Source organism: Crocodylus porosus, unplaced genomic scaffold (assembly GCF_001723895.1).
Source record: "Crocodylus porosus isolate Cpor-Errol unplaced genomic scaffold, CroPor_comp1, whole genome shotgun sequence".
NCBI lineage: Eukaryota > Metazoa > Chordata > Crocodylia > Crocodylidae > Crocodylus > Crocodylus porosus.
The window spans coordinates 17,744,324-17,760,871 of NW_017728947.1; the positions used below are offsets into that span (position 1 = coordinate 17,744,324).

Here is a 16,548-nt window from a genome sequence, read left to right on the forward strand (position 1 = left end):
GCAGCAGCTTGCCCCCCAGCCCCGGGACAGGCGGAGAGACTGCACTAGGAGCTGGAGCAGAGCTTCAGCTGGTTTCGATTCAGAAACTCCTGCAACTTCCAGGAGGCTGGAGGCCCCGAGGAAACTCCTGGCCGGCCCTGGGGGCAATGCGGGGAGCCACCCGAGGCCGCTCGGGCGGCACGTGGCCTGGGACATGGGAAGCCCAGGGATGTGGTGTGGAAGTTGCATCCTGTGCCTGAGGCTTGGGATGGCAACAGCCTGGCTTCCCCCCACCATGGGCAGCCCCAGTGCATGTTGCCGTGCCAACAGGAGGGCCCAGCTTCCTCCCTCCCCCCCCCGACAGGCAGGAGGCTGCACCAGGAGTCGGAGCAGAGCCAATTTGTTTTGCTCTGAAAGCTCCTGCGGACTTCCCAAGCTTCCCACACCCTAGGCAGGGACCCTGCCAGGTCATGCCAATCCAGCAGCCTTGGGAGGTGACCCATGCTGCCCCCAGGGCTGGCCAGGAGCTTCCCCAGAGCCCCTGGGCTCCTTGTAGCCACAGGAGCTCCTGGAGCAGAAAAGCATCTGTGGCTCTGTTCCTGCTCCTGCTCCTGGTGCAGCCTCCCCACCTGTCCTGGAGTGTGGGAGTGAGCTGCTGCTGGGCCCCTGTGGGGTGGGAGGGGGGGTGGCCAGGCTTTTCCCTGGGGCTATGGCAGAATCTCCCATGGTGGGGGAGGTAGCCGGGCCATTGCTGCCCCAAGACTCGGGTGCAGGATGCAAGTTCTGTGTCATTTCCCTGGGCTTCCCATGCTGAGTCATGCCACCCCCAGTGGCCCCAGGTGTCCCCTGCACTGCCCCCAGGGCATGACGGGGCTTGGGAGCCAGTGACAGCCAGGCGGTGTCCTGGGGCCAGTGCCGGCAGGGCCCAGAGCAGAGTGGCAGGAGCTTGGGGCTCTGTGGAGCCAGGATGGCCTACCCAAGCAGGGAGAGAGGGGAGCCACCCCACTTTGGGCCCCACTGGTGCTGGGCCCCATGTATCCCCTTACTCCCATTCCCCCACCCCAGCTCTGTGATCAGGCGGGGACCAGCGTATGCAGCCCCGACCCCCTCTTACCTGAGTTTCCTGCTCCGGCACAGGTGGGAACAGCCCCATGGTTCCTCTGGCTGGGGGAAGCTGGGGGCCAGGGCAGGTCCTGCTCTTCCAGAATCCTGCTGTGGCTTCCCCTGGGTCCTACTGTCCCTATCACTTTTGACATGAGCTAGAGGCAAATAAATATTAATTAAAAAAAAATTTCTAGGGGCCCCAAGGACTGGACAGAATGGCCTGGTGGGCCGGATGTGGTCCGTGTGCCATATTTTGCCCACCCTGGCTTATACCCTGGCTGTCCAGTCATCATCCAATCAGGTGGCTCACTTGTGGTCACGTTACCACCTAATGGGGTCTGGCTGCACCTACTGGCCTTTCACAGCCTGTTTAAACCTCTTAAAGTGGCAGGCACAACTTGTGCTCTGTTGGCTATATAGGTTTCTCTGCTTTATGTGGGTTCTGTATGTGTGAATTCACTCTTATGCGATGACCCTTTTTATACCAAAAATTTGTTATATGCGAGGTAAATTCACTCTTATGTGATCAGTGTGGTGGAAGTCCGTAGTCAGTTGCTTGTGCGGTGCATTGTGGGAGTGAAGATCTGTGCTCCTTGCCCATTGTCTGCAACATGTGTTTTTGTAGTTGCCATCCCCATTATGGTAACATTTACCACCACCCTGTGCCTGTGTGTATTGTCTGCTGTTGGTGAGTACCAAAATTTTCTTGTAAAAGTGGTAGAAATGGGTCTGGGGGTCAGTATAGTTGAGACCTTGGATTGTATCCCTATTTGTTACATTGTAAAATGAGTTCCCTGTATGCAAATTTGAGTTATGCACTGTTTTCCAGGAACGCATGTACAGTATAAAGTGAGGGAAACCTGTTTTTAATCAACTTCATAGTCGGTTTCCATTGTTGAGCACATGCTGCTTTTGGCAGCAGTTTAATGATAGATAATGTCTTTAGTGAGATTTCCTAAAGATGATTATGAGATGAGGGGCTTTTTTTTTAATCCATGCCAATTAGGGTGGGAAAACATTTTCTTGTATTTGAGTAAATATGGTGTATTTTAGTAGTTCTGCTGATGGTAAATCTCCTTTAGCTTAGAATTGTATGTTGGTGGACATGGTTTGACTAACTACATGCTACAGTGCTTGTTGTGAATAGCACCTGAACACTTAAGAATATACAATTATGGCATGTTGGAGTAGACTCGATCAAATCTGGTGGAGTGTTGTAATCATTGTGCTCCAGCAGATTCCAGCATTACATGCATCAGCTTCCCCCTGCTGAAAAATGGCTATGGGGGTACTTTAACTAAAACTCGTTGAATGAGTATTAGTTAAAGCGTCTCCCCACCACCATTTTTCAGTGTGAGGAAGCTGATACATGTGATGCTCCGGGTGTTTTAGGAGCTGCTCTAAGTAAAGTGCCTCTTCTACCCCTTCCCCACACTCCCAGAACATGTCTACAAATGCCCAATCATTGCAGAGCATCTGTGAACTCCTGGGTCCCTTCAGCCGCCAGTTGGAAATATCAAGATGAGATACTGATTTTTTTTTTTTTTTATATGCATTGTTAATCTGTTTTAAATGTTATACTTTAATGATTTCCATATGATTCTTGAGGATATTAAACATCAGAAGACTTGGATTTTCCTAATTGGTGTACATTGGAAAGGTTTTCTTGGTGTTAGAGTTTAAAGAGGGTTCCTTTTTGGCTGCTTTTACACTGACTTAGCCATTTTGTAACAAGTGAACTCATTGGTATTAAGCAGATCCCATTTGTTTTGTTTAATAAATAGAAAGATCTGTACTGTTTAAGAAAAAAAGGCAGAGGCATTGTGTAATTTTAAAAACTTCCAAAAATAGCATAAAATCCATTGCCAAAATTAATGTAGCCATAATTTTGATGAAAAATATTATTTAAATTTGGCTTTCAGTTAGTATGTCTATTTTTTCATACATACCTCTTGCTTCTCACCTCAGTTTCACTCTTAAAAAGGGTGTGGTATGGGAGAAGGTTAATTCTAGATTTAGGAGGGGCAGTGGTTTCTTAAAACCCAATTAACATGTGCATCATAATAAAAAAAGTTCCCTATGTTATGATGGTAGTTCTGTGGGGCACGATCATGTCTAGGTCACTGTCTCTTATCACTGTGCAGCTAACTTGGGTGATTTGACACAAGGGTTAGCTTAGCCTGGGTGCCAACATTTGTCCTCACTCTTATTTTTTGTTGTAGCTTGTTTTCATCTGGGGCATATCCTATGGTTCTTTCTGAGGAGATGCACCACAATTCTTTCCTAGCCAACTGGATCAGTTGTGGGAGAACTTGCCTGTCCCTTTGGCCTATGGGAAGGCCATTGAGAAGCTATCAGCAAAGTGAGTAGATTCAAGCAAAAGTGAAAGTAGAGCTTGAGTTATACCCCCCCCCCCGAGCAAAATTTAAAGTACTTTCTAATCTGGGTCAGAGTTTGCCCATGTCAGTGGTAGTTGGGCTAAAATGCAGGTAAGAGACTACATGAAGTGCAAAGTGATCTGGCTGGCCAAAACACTGCCCTAGAATAGTTATTGCCAGGTCAGAATTCTGCACTCTGCTGGCTTTATAGTCACGTGAATTACTTCTTCCTAAAACTTAATGACTCATGAAGTCCAAGACAGTGGATTTGGCCAACATTGTGTTCTAGCACTTGCTGTAGAGGTGGTTTCACTTTGCTGCCAGATGGACTCTTGGATAAATGCTGTCAGCAAAGCCATGCTCTATTACATTAGGAGGTTCTTCCAAAGCTAGCAAGCGGGCCTGATTCATTGTTGCACAGTTTTACATTACTGCAACTCCATGACTTACCTGGGCTTACCTCTGATTTTAGATTATTATGAATAGTGAACTAAGATCCAAAAATGTATTCTTCAATACTTAGTACAAGCAACAGAGTTGTCCATTAAAATTCATCTGGTCATGCAATGAAAAGAATGAATATACTGTACTTATTAGAGCTGTGATTCTCAATCAGGGTGCCTTGAGACTTTTCATAGGTGTCACAGGATGCCACTTACTGTTTAGTATTTAGGTGTTCAAACAAGAATCACAAGGTAAACCCAGAGATTTCACATAGGACTCCAGAGTGTTAAAAACATTCTCCCCTGCTGGGTTCTTGGTTCTTTGCAACAGAAGAATTGCTCTAGTATCTTTCTGTAAGTCAAAAAATGAGTGAAAATGAAGAGTTGGTATTTTCTGAGAGGTGCTGCCAATCTAACAAGGAGTGCCTTGGGTTTAAAAAGGTTGAGCACCACTGCATTACAGTAAGACATAGACGGCCTGATCCAAACTAGCAAACTTTCTGCATGAAAGAAATGACAGACAGAAGGTATTAAGATATTTTGATAAAATGATTCAACCAAAATCACAGGAGGTAGAACAAGAGAAGCAGTGCGAGGCAGGCCAGCATCCAAATTAGAATCTTTTTAGCTTTTACTTCTAAGCCAACTCAGAATCTTTAAGCATGTTATTTCAGTCCTGCCCATTTATTCTTTTTGCCAAAAAAACATAGGTGAATCAGAGGGGAGATATGGGAGGTGGGGGGGGGGGCATTGTGCCCCCCCTGAGATTGGCTGCCATTGGCTTCTGCGGGTGGTCACTGCTTCCCCCCCCCACTGTGCACGCTGCCGCCGGCTTCTGTGAGCAGTTGCCACTCACCGCCCTGACACTGCCACTGCCACCCACAAATTGTGTACCCCCCACCCCCAGTCTCAGGAAGCACCAGTTGGTCATGCCAAAAAACAAAAGCGTCCTTTTGATTCTAATGACACCATTAGTTAATGTTCACTCATTTAAAAAAAACACAAAACAAAAACAAGCAAACAAAAAGAATAAAAGACTAAGGGCTGTCCAATTGGAAGCTCATAGACTGCAACTGGCTTGCAAAGGGTAAATGTGCAGACTCTCACTGTTCCAGCTGTTGGTGTGGTGCCCAGGATTTCTAGGGCAGGGCAGCTCACAGATCAGTTGTGGGGTGGGGTAGCTCACTTAGTGCTGGTTGTGGGGGAAGGCTCTCACAGTTGGGGCGGGGCTTCATGGCAGGGGACAGGGAGGGCAGGCTTCTGAAGGGGGAAGGTGCTTGTGCTGCCAGTGCAGCAGCTGACAGGAGGGTGTCACTTGTAGTGGTGGCTGTCAGGAAGTAGACACATGGCAGCAGCAGAAGGGGGTCATGCTGCTCATGTGGTGGGGAGGCTGCAAATGGTGGGGGTCCCAGGGAGTCCATACACTGTGTCCCCTGGAGCCTGGAACCTGTGAGGCTTCTGGCTACTCTGAAATTGGACAACCCTGAACTAAGTTAAGAACCTTCAGTTCTTTATTGAAAAGAGATTCTAAAGTGTGGGTTTAGTGTAAACCTTACATACAATCTGTAAAATTTTGAGCTGGTTTAAACTGAGATTTCTGTATTTCAGTGGATGCAGGTTCAGTGCATCTAGAATGAAACATAGTTTTTGTTATCAGCATGTCAATATCCTTGTTATTCTGTCTCTCATTTCTTTTTGGATTATGTAGATAATTGAAACTGTACCCTATAGAGGTGCACCGATACATTGGTCTGATATCAGATTGGTACTGATATAAAGAAAACTGGCAGTATCGGATATTGGCCCAATGGGGCCGATAATTTGGCTGATAAATACCCGTGCTGCGTGTAGTCACTGTGCAGCAATCGGTCAGTGAGAAGCACAATTGGCAGCATGGAGAGCTGCCTCCAGCTGGTAAGTCCAGGGTGATGGAAGGGGAGAGGGGAAAAAGGGATATGGGGGGCAGATCAATGCCCCCTACGGTGAGGGAGGGGGCAGGGGCAAGCGCTGCCTGGGTGGGGGCAGAGCTGCAGCCCATGGAGGGGAGGCAGCTTACACCCTGGAAGGGGGGGGCATGTGCTCCCTGGACTGTGTGGGGCGGTGCAGGGCAGACTGCAGCTGGGGCTGCACAGGGCTCTTCTCAGCAGGGGCTAGGCTTGGAGCAGGTGCCAGGGGTACAGGGAGGATGCTTTGTCCGCCCCAAATTTGCTGCCGCTTCACACCCAGAGCTGCTGCTGCCAGCCTCCGGGCAGCCCTGGTTCTTCCTGGTGTGTAGGTGAAGGTGGGGCATTGAGCCAAGCCTGCACCGGGTGGATGGCAGTGGTGGCGCTGGGAGTGGAGCAGCAGTGAAATTTGGTGTGGGTGCAGCATCCTCCCAGGGCTGTCAGCACCCGGTCCAAGCCCAGCCTCTGCCAATAAGAGCTTCACTCAGCCCCAGGTACAGTCCGCTCCACGTAGATCTGGGGGGTATATGCTCCACTCTCCGTAGTGTCCCAGGCTGCAAGCAGTGGTGGGAGCTGCCTTCCCCTACCCCACAAGCTGCTTCTCTGGCCTCCCCTGCCTGGGCAGTGCCTGTCCCTACACCCTCCCTCACCACAGTGGGCATTGATCTGCCCCTTCGTTCCCCCTTTCCCTTCTGCCACACTGGACTTACCAGTTGGAGGCAGCTGTACTAGAAATTGGATCGGTATTGGCCAATATACTGCCTTAAAAATCGGCTATCAGTATCATCCCCAAAAATCTCTATTGGTGCGCCCCTAATAGCCCAATAAAGCGCTTACTTGCAGATCTGAAATTTGTTGCCCCCAGAAGAAAGAAACCATACAGAGGAAACTGAAAGAAGATAAAGTCAGATTGGAAAGGGTAATTTATATAGCAGAAACAAGGTAAAAAATAAAATCAAATCCTGAAGTGCTTTATGCAACAATCAGCTTCAAGAATGGAAAAAGGAATGGAGCGGAAAAGCAATTGGAATTTACGTACAACCCTCAGTGGGCTCATAGACACAGATAAAGATTCAATGCTAAATGCCTGGAAAGAACATTTCCTAATTTTAGCTCTAAGAATAGTTGCTTACAGAACTTATGATACTAAAATTGTAGAAAGATGGTGTTAAAGGAAGAAGGCAAAGACTTAGAGTAAATTTAAGGGATTGAGACCTAGCTAACTAAATGTTGAAATGGATTTCATAGAAAAGGTTTTCACTTAATAACAAAGTAATTACTAAGCAAGGAGTTCCAAGTGACTGCGGAAGAAATCTAATGTTTGAGCATGAGAGAGAAGTCCAACAAAATTTCAGAGGCCTTTGTGAGCTTTTAAAGTATGCCTGGGAAAGTTCCTGATGGAAATCATTCATAACCATGTTAGGCCAACTGCAGAAGCCAAACTGAAAATTGGAGCAAGTTTGTTGGAGTCGGATACAGAGGTTAAATATTCACTGGTCCACTGTGGATACAATATCATTGACATGATTTGAAAAGTTCTTTTAGCTTGCGGAGTTAAAACAAACCTCTATCTCAGCTATACCCATATGAGTGAATGTTTATATAATGGGTAGTATATTTTTCTATTGTACTACTATACCCCTGTTAAAGAACTGCATATCTTAAACAAAAAACATCCCATGCCAGTTAAATTAAACTAAGTAATGATTTTCACTGTGAAGTGAACTTGATATATCTTCTTTATCAGAGCTATTCATATAGGATTTTATTTTGATCTTTACCCTGGCCTTCAGGACTGTTGAACATCTACAACTCTAGCTGAAACTAATAGGAGTGATATGTCTGGCCCAGAAAGCTCAAATAAGTCAATCAGAGTCCAATTCTTCCACCCTTAGACTAACATTTCAGTGGCATTGCTTGCATGTATACAAGCTACCTAACAGGTTCATCTACACATGCAATTAATGTGGCTGAATATACTCTGGCTCAACTTGAGCGCTTCATATAGGAATAAAGCCGGATTTGAGCTGAATTTGACAATTACTCAAATACTTTGGCTCAATTAGGTCAGAGTAAACTAATTTTGACGTCATCTACACATAGTAATTTACTGTGCTGCTGGATCACCTGTATCGATGGGCCTATCAGGCAGCACAGTAAATGAGTCTGCTGTGCCTTAATTGCCATGTACATGCAGATGGTGACGCTTTACTGTGCAGTAATTTAGTTTTCTGTGCAGTAAAGTGTCTTGTGTAGACATGCACAGCATCTATGTAAGAAACAGAATATGCAGCCCCTTGCAATTTGTTGTATAATCAAGCACATTTTATTGAAGTGTAAATATTTTAGTAAAATCTGGGGTTTGCACTTCGGGAAACATAAGGCTAATAATTAACTGACCTTCCCACAAGTCTTTTGATTATAGTTTTGCATATGTTAAAAAATCTGGCAGTGTACTGGGTGCAATCTATGATTTTGCATATTTGGGCACCACAGCTAGCTGAAGAGAGCCAAATCATTTGAAGTCAAAGGGACCTACCCACGTGTCCTTCCTGTAAGCTCTGAATTTGGGCTTTGCAGAGAACACTTCGCAAGCTCAGTGGTTCAGGGGAGGGGAGGGAGCAGGCAAGGTATGTGATGTGGCAAGTCAAGTTGCCCTACTCTAGCCTACTTTAGGATGCACTGATAAATTCACAAAGCCCGAAGGAAGGATTTTCCATCCAGATACTGTGGAAGATGCAGGATTTCAAGAAACCAGTTGTAATTTCTTGATCATGTCTTACTGGGCCCCAGGGTATAGCTCTAATAGTGTGAGATTCATTTTTTTGCCTGACCCCTGCTTAAAAGTAAAATTGTAGGCATAGAAGGGCTACCTAGCATAGTGGCACTGGTTTGTTCCCTGAGTGTGATTGTGTGATCACAGTCCTGTATACTTAACCTTAGTGACAGAAATTAATTTTTACTGTACCTAGACTCAACCTAGTTACAGAAGAGGGAGCTGGATTCTGTTCTGACTCACAGTTCATCAACACAATCCCTAACCAGGAAACTGAGGTTGAATATTTGTAGCTAGTGTGGTAGTTAGAAAGGATGCTGAGGACTCTGACTGAGATTTTATGCTACGCTTAGGGTGTTGATTACTAGTGTAACCACATTTTTACTAGCAAAGTAATCCCATCTAATATGGAAGTCACTGGGCACATCTACATGAGACCATAAAGTGCAGTAGCAATAAGCTACTCTTCCAAAGCTTGCTGCTATGGCACAGCAGTGTTGCCAGGCACTAACTATGTTGTGACATTACTATGCAGTAGTAACGAGCTACTGCTCAGTAGTTTGGGGGGTGGGGGTGGGGAAGGTATGGCGACAGTACTGCACAGTAATGCCAGTTACTGTACAGTCTGTTCCATGTGTAGATGCAGCCACTGAGTTACAGTAAATATAGATGCCTACAAAGCTGCTTTCACAAATGTTTTATGAACTGAACTGCATTTGCCCCTTATCAACTGCTGAAATCAGGTATGCCATTAATGTTGATGGGAGCAGGACCAGTTCTACTCAAATAACACTGGAATATTGCTCTATTTAAAGGACTTCAAAAAGAACTTGTCAAAAAACAACAACCTGCCATACCTTTTGAGAGCCCAGAGCATGGGATATCACTCCAGACAGTTCTGAAATAGAGTGCGAGAAACTTTAAACAATGCAAAGGCCATCTCCTCAGCACAAACAGCATTGTCAAATGCTTCAGTTTCATTAAAAGACTGGTCAGGATTGAAAACAAAAGGATCCACATTCCTGACCTTCAAATCCAGAGTTCAGTCTAAATCTGTCCAAACTCATAAGAACGTGACAAAATGAAGAACATGTAATAGGCAAAAGGTGAAGCCCAGAGGCCAAGTAAGGAGAAGAGGGAGGGATTACTAAAGCCCTAAAGTTTAGCAACCTGCAGGCTTTCATTCAAGTGAAACCAGATGACGTGCATTTTATTGATGCAGTCAGATTAACACAGGAATGAGCAGAATATTATTATTGAATGATAGAAGGAAAAAGACCAGCCTCTCTCACTTGCTTGTTTTTAAAGACAAATATTAGAATTTTTCGTTGTCAGTAAAGTAGACTCTTATAAACTGTGTAGGCCCATATGCTCTCGCTATTTGCTAAGTCTGATGTTCATGTTCTCTTTAGTGCAAAGTCAGTTTTTCCTTTTGTAGATCATCTGCTCAGCCAATGGTAGGGCTGGTGTAGATGAGGAGGAAGATATGATGTCACTTTTTATAGCAACTCACCTCCTCCTTCCCCAGCTCTCTGCCTATGGACAAGCCAAAGGAAATGAATTTAACTCTGTTGAGCCTTTTGCAGCCCCAACCGTATATATTGTTTTTTGAGCAGCCAGTATGATGAACTCTCTCTCCTGTTGCCATTTCCCCCCTTCATCTTTCAATCATGTTGGGGCCTTACCCCGCTATATATTTTTTTTGTCTTGATAGTACTGAGAGTGGAAGATACCTAATCTAAATCTTAATCTCTGCCTTCTCTCAGTAGGGCCAGTACATCATCCATTACGGTTTCAAAATGTGCTAATACACAGCAATGATAACAGCATATTCAGCCATGTCTTTTTCAAAGCTGTTCTCCAGCAGACCCATGGTGGCTTCTCTGAGAAAGGACAGAACCATCCCCTGATTTAGCTAGCCAGAAAGTTAGAACTTGTAAAAGCCATACTGCGGCTAGGAAAGGGAGAACCTGAAATGTGGATACATTCTGTCAAGTTGTAATTAACTTCTGTGAAGCAAAGGAGGCTTGTAGAACATCCACATGATAGTAGGAACAGAGACTTTTTTGACTACATTGAATCCTAAGTCATTTGTTGTCCAGCTCCTGGTAAGCCAGTCTTTAATCTTCCTGACTAAATTAGCATCCAAGACACTTCTAATAGCAAAATGGCTTTCAGACTCTTTCATACCTTGCCATCCTACCCTCCTAGTTTAGGACTACACTAAAACCATGGCAGTGTTTACATTTTGGTTCTCTAGATTGCAGCCCCCTCCATACAACAGAATTGATGTAGGCATATGTAATACATGAGTATAGGGTTATCATTGGTTTGAGCTCTCAGTCCAGGAACTGTGTTGTGGATAAATAAGTATACATTGCTTCATTTGAGTGATAAGTAGTTTAGTGGGATCCCCAAGGAGTGCTTACACTTCTTAGAGAGAGAGAGAAAGACCGAGAGAGGTGAGCAAAATACAGTCTGCAGGGTTGGATGTAGCATGCCAATGCATTTTGTCTAGGGTCAGCCCAGGTTATGGCATGTGCAGCTGGTCCCACTGCCCCCAAGGTGTGCAGTGGGGCTGGGGTAGTGCAGTGGCCAGACTCTCTTTTCTGGCAGCCCCAGTGGTGGCTCCTTTCAGATTGCACTGTCAGACCCAGCCCTGCTGCTCAGGCACCGTGGCCCAGGTGCCCTGCACCCACCGCCAGGGCGAGGGACCCATGTGGGCGGGGCATGTGGCTGGGTGAATGGGATGGGCTGTGGGTGATCAGGGAGCCATGTCTGGGAGTGAGACAGGCAGGTAGGGCCAGGGATTGGGATCACTGTGTAGTAATAGTACAGGGCCGGGGCCCGGGGCAGAGCCATGATTTAGTCCCCGCATGTCCCTGCAATGGACACTAGTTCTATAGGCAGGGGTGTGTGGGGAGTGGATTGTGGCTCTGCACTAGGCCCTGGCCCTATGCTGTCACCACCCTGTGATCCAATCCCTGGCCCTGGCCCTGGTCCCTCTGTCCTGCTCCCAGATGTGGCTCCCCAACCAGCCATGGGCCTATCCTGTTTGGCTGGCTACATGAAGCCCATGCAAGTTCTGGCCAGTTTTCATGGAGACCCCGGGATCACTTGGTGGTGACAGCAAGGGGCTACAGACCAGGACAGAGCTGCAATCCACTCCATGCATGACTCTGCCTGCAGAACCAGTGCCCATCGCAGGGGTGTGCAAGGTGTGGATTGCAGCTCAGCCCTGGGGCTGGACCCGGGTCACATGCTGTCACCACCCTGTGATCCTGACCCCAGCCCTGGCTGTGGCCCTGCCCACCCTTCCTGCTCCCGGATGCTGTTTCCTGCTCACCTGTGGGCTCCATCCCAGCTGCCCTGCTGTGCATGAGGGCCACTTGAGTTTTGGTGAGCTGTTGCAGTGGGATGGCACTGACCCAGCCAGTGACAACTCACTAAAACTCCCTAAGTGGTCCTCCAGCAAAAATAATTTCTCACCCCTGATCTAGTGTCTTCTGGAGTCCTTGGGACAGATTCTGGTTCTTGCAAGCATCCCAGACAACATATATAGGAGCCACAATGTCAAAAGAGTTTCCCAGGCTTTTGTTAAGAAGAGTAACTTTGAATCTCTCTCCTCCTATTATATGAATTATGAATTTAGCAGTGAGAGGAAAGTGGTGCTTAAGCCCAGATATTCCTAGTTGACAATATCTTTCCCATATCTTTGATACAGTAGTCTTTTACATGCATCAACTTTGGACCATGATATTGAAGATATTGTGCCTTGGGCGCTGGTGATTTCCTAAAACAACTGCTTATGCTTGTGCCATTGAAAATTATATCATTCATATAATTTGAAGCTTATAGATCAGCTTTTCCTGATGTGGCCTTTTGTTAGATCATATTAGGATCTGAGTCTGAGAAGTGATGAATTTCTGTGAGATGTTGACTGACTTCAGCAGAATATGTGACTCTTGGCAACTTCTTTGAGGTGAAGATGGTCTTTGTATTCTGTAGGTGTAGTAGTACAGTGGCTGGCAGAGTGGTACCCTGGCCCATGACTAGATGCTGCAGGAATACTACTAATAATAAAACAAGTCAACCACTGCAATTTGACCCAGTGGGCTTTGAAGCTAGTTAGTAATGATGTGCTAGGGAGCAATACAGTAGTAATTTATGTGACATAAAGTAGTCTTCATGGAAAAATGGTGCACTAAACAATTAAATCACTTTACTGATGTTGTTCAGTGCACCATTCAGTTATACCAGGATTGTTCAACCCCTGACTCCCAGGTCAGATCCTGGCCCTTAGTGTCATGTCACCTGGCCTTTGGGGCCTTCCCACAGGGCAGTGTTACTGCTCCACTGGTGTCAAATTTCTGGACTCATGGACCTGTGGCCAGATAGCATCAAATTTCCAGACCTGTGTGGGGCTCCCAGTAGGGCACGGTGGGGTATGTGACCCCAGATTTGCGCACAGGGTGGGGTGGTGTGGGCTGCTGCAGGGGCTGGGGCTGCACTGGGCTCTTCCTGGCAGGGGGCTGGGCTGGGCTACGCTCAGGGGCGTGGGTACCAGTGGCGCTGGGAGGTGGGGTTGGGAGAGCTGCAGCCACCCCAAAATTTGCCATAGACCCCACTCCTAGCGCTGCTGCCTCACAGCCCAACACAGCCCCTCGCCAGGAAGAGCCCAGTGCAGCCCCGGCCCCAGCCCACAGCAGTAGCCCACCCTGTCCCACACAGATATGGGGCCACATGCCCCCCCATGCCTCTCAGGGTGCAGCCAGGAGTGGGAGCTGCCCCCCCAGGTGAACTGCTTGCGGCTTCAGCCCATGCCTCGACCCGCTCCAGCTGTGTAGCACCTGCCTGTGTGCCAGCCCCATCCCCTCCTCCTCCATCACTGCGGGGGCCTCAATCTGCCGCCCCCCTTACCCCTCCCCTATCTCCACCCCTTTCCCCACAACCGACTTACCAGACAGATGCTGCTCTCCACAGTGCGGGGCTGCATTTTGGAATTGGATTGGTATTGACTGATATGGCTCATTAAATATCGGCCATCAGTATTGGCCTAAAAAACCTCTATCGGTGCAGCCCTAAATCTAGCTGCTAGCTCCAGGTTTCCATAGCAATGGCCAGGCTCTCTGCCAGTGCTCCCTGTTTTCAGGATGGGAGGGGGGAAAGGCAGCAGAGGGAACTTGTTCTTGGGATTCCTCAGCTGTTGCTGAAGGGTGGGGTGAACTGGACCCCCCCATCTTGTGGGGGGGGGGGCCCTCCAATATACCCACCCCAACCACTGCTGGTGGCTGAAAAACCTTAGACTGAACTCCCTCCGCTCTCTTCCCCACCTCCCATTCTGAAAACAGTGACAGGTTGGGAGCTTCACAGACACAAGTTACAGAAGATGCTACATTTTGAAATGTCTTTATCTGACACCTCGTGCAATGAGGGGTCAGATTTTCACCCAATCAGCCATTTTTGAAGCTGTTTGCAGCCGTGCATTTGTGTTTGGTCACAGGTATAAACTGCTTTCTGTGGCCAGATCAGGCAAAAATTGTCACTTCTGTCTTCATGGTGCCCAATCTGGGCATATGGGGCCAGGGAGAGGCAGGCCAGCCCCATGCCACTCATGGTTTGTGGAGCCAAAAGCTTGAGCACCACCAAGTTACACCACTGGGGAAGGAAATTTAAGATTACTGGGAATATGCTTTTTTTAGGAGTATGTGGGAAGAGAAGCTTCTCTTCACACTGATTTCAACAGTGTGTGATCAATCATAGGCAAACAGAGACTGGATGCTGCAAGCTAGAGCAGTTAGGTGCACCTCAGACCTATGTGGGTCTTAGAGCTCTGTCCTGAGAAACTTAAGTCAGACTGAAAAAAGAAAGCATATTGAAATACAGCAGGTTACAACTCAGTTGATGTGCTGTTCTGTGTTTTAAACCATGACCAAAGTGATTCTGTGAAGTCTACATCACCCCTCAGTATGGGGCTGCAGTCTGCAGAAAATACAGTCCAGCATGCATTTTCATCCAGAATTTTTCTTGTAGCAGAGAGAAGGGAGTTTTTTCATCTAGGAGACGGTGTAGCTTAGGAAGTGGGAGGGAATTATGATGTATTTAAGCTACCTTTGCAATTAAACTTACCTATTAAAGCACTATGTATAGCAGTTAGTGCTATAAATAACATACATGACAAAAGAGACAGGGTTGCATTTGATTATATCAATGGATAGGGTCATAAATGCTGGGTAGGAAGGACTACAGATACGAGTGTTTACAGAATCTGAACTGAGAATTTCTTGACTACTGTTTTAAATGTTGGACCTCCAACATGTTTTCAAAATTTGGACATGGAAAAAGTTACATATTTTCCTGCATATGAACAGATGAATTTTGCTGTGGGTTGTCTATTTTTTTTAAATGCTTCTGTCTGGGTCAACCAGAAGGGGAGAAAAAAAGTAAGAATAGTAGCAAGTAAGTAATTTGATAGGCACACTTGTAGAACAGAAACAATCAAAAATGTACAGAAGGGTAAGCTAGGAGGGAAGGGGAAGAGGGCTGTTGTAACAAATTCATACTTTTTCAGTTGCCAGTCATGGGGTGAAAAACGTGTATTAAAATCCTTGTTAATAATGCATATTAGGGGAACCAGTTTTATAATACAGTTTACAGCCATTTTGGAACTCAACCACTTTTTGAGCCTCAGTTGCAAACTTACTCATGCGGTTACTTGTTCACTATATTTACTTAAGAGTAACCTTTCTGTTGATTTAAAATATCCTATACGATACATATATGCCATTATACCTATCTTTTACATACTATTTTTGACTGAAAACTGAGCCAGGAAATATTCTTTTAGGACATTGTGCTGTTTTGGTATGTAGTACAAAGAAATGGCCTTTTAGGTTATAATACAGGTCAAATAAATGTCTTTTAGATCTTAGGTTTGACTCTACTGTAATATTTACCACTAATTAATAATTTTCATATATTCCAATTTGAAAGAACATTTTTAATGGCAGGATCCAAATGCCAGTTTGTATAAGAAAATCAGATCTCCTTCACTCCAGTAATATTTCCCCTGAGTTATTCACTTCCCATTCTCAATATTAAATAGCAGTAATACAAATAATTAAATGCATTTTACTTCTATAGTACTATTTATCAGAGATTTTCAAAGGCTTCAGCCTTAAGAATTTTTTCCCTCTAGTCAGGGACAAAACTATTGGATCATGTCCTAATAACTGAGCTTTGTAGCACTTCTTAAAAGTGGCTTTACATAAGGTAAAATGAAAGTAAAGAATGGTTAAGTAACTTTTTAGGTCAGAATTTTAGGAAGGCTAACTCCCAGTGATTGGTTTTGCCAACAGACACACTGGAATACATTGATATACATTAGGATTGGCATTTAATTGTTCCTGAGACATGATACTTTGCTGTTTAATCTTACAAGGCCCAAAATTTCACTGGTTCCAGTGGATGTTCTGCATTTTGAGGGCTTGAAAGACTAGGCCCTTGATTTTTTAAGATGCTGGATCTTTTTTAATGCTGTTTTGTGGTAGTGGATTAAATTGTAAAGTTTAAAATTTCAACTATCAACATAAAACCACACTTACCCTCTAATTTGAAACGTATTGCAGAAGCCATACTGAAAGCGTTCAGTTTTCCTAATGATAAAAAGTTCCATTGAGTTAATGGAACGTTTGCATATATGAGAACATTATGAAGAACAAATAGCTGTGCAATTTAAGATAATTAAAAAAATGCAAATAATTGGAGGATATTTCTCCTTTTTCACTAACCTTGCCCAAAATATTTCCTTTTAGAACTGAGTGCACTTAATAAATATTATCTTTTTTCCAAACATACGTTTTAAAATAAGAGGCTTTTAGATCTTTATTAAAAGAAATGTCTACAAATAAAGTAGCCTCTCCACA

The 16,548-nt window shown here is 45.5% G+C and overlaps 1 long non-coding RNA gene across 1 annotated transcript in view; it reads left to right on the forward strand.

Moving 5' to 3' along the window:
• LOC109321129 overlaps positions 1 to 5,789 on the forward strand; it is a 13,865-nt gene extending 8,076 nt beyond the window's left edge. The window contains exons 2-4 of the long non-coding RNA XR_002103978.1: positions 1,966 to 1,968; positions 3,306 to 3,445; positions 5,613 to 5,789. This is a non-coding gene — a long non-coding RNA (uncharacterized LOC109321129). The remainder of the gene's footprint in view (positions 1 to 1,965; positions 1,969 to 3,305; positions 3,446 to 5,612) is intronic.
• The last annotated feature ends 10,759 nt before the right edge of the window (positions 5,790 to 16,548 follow it).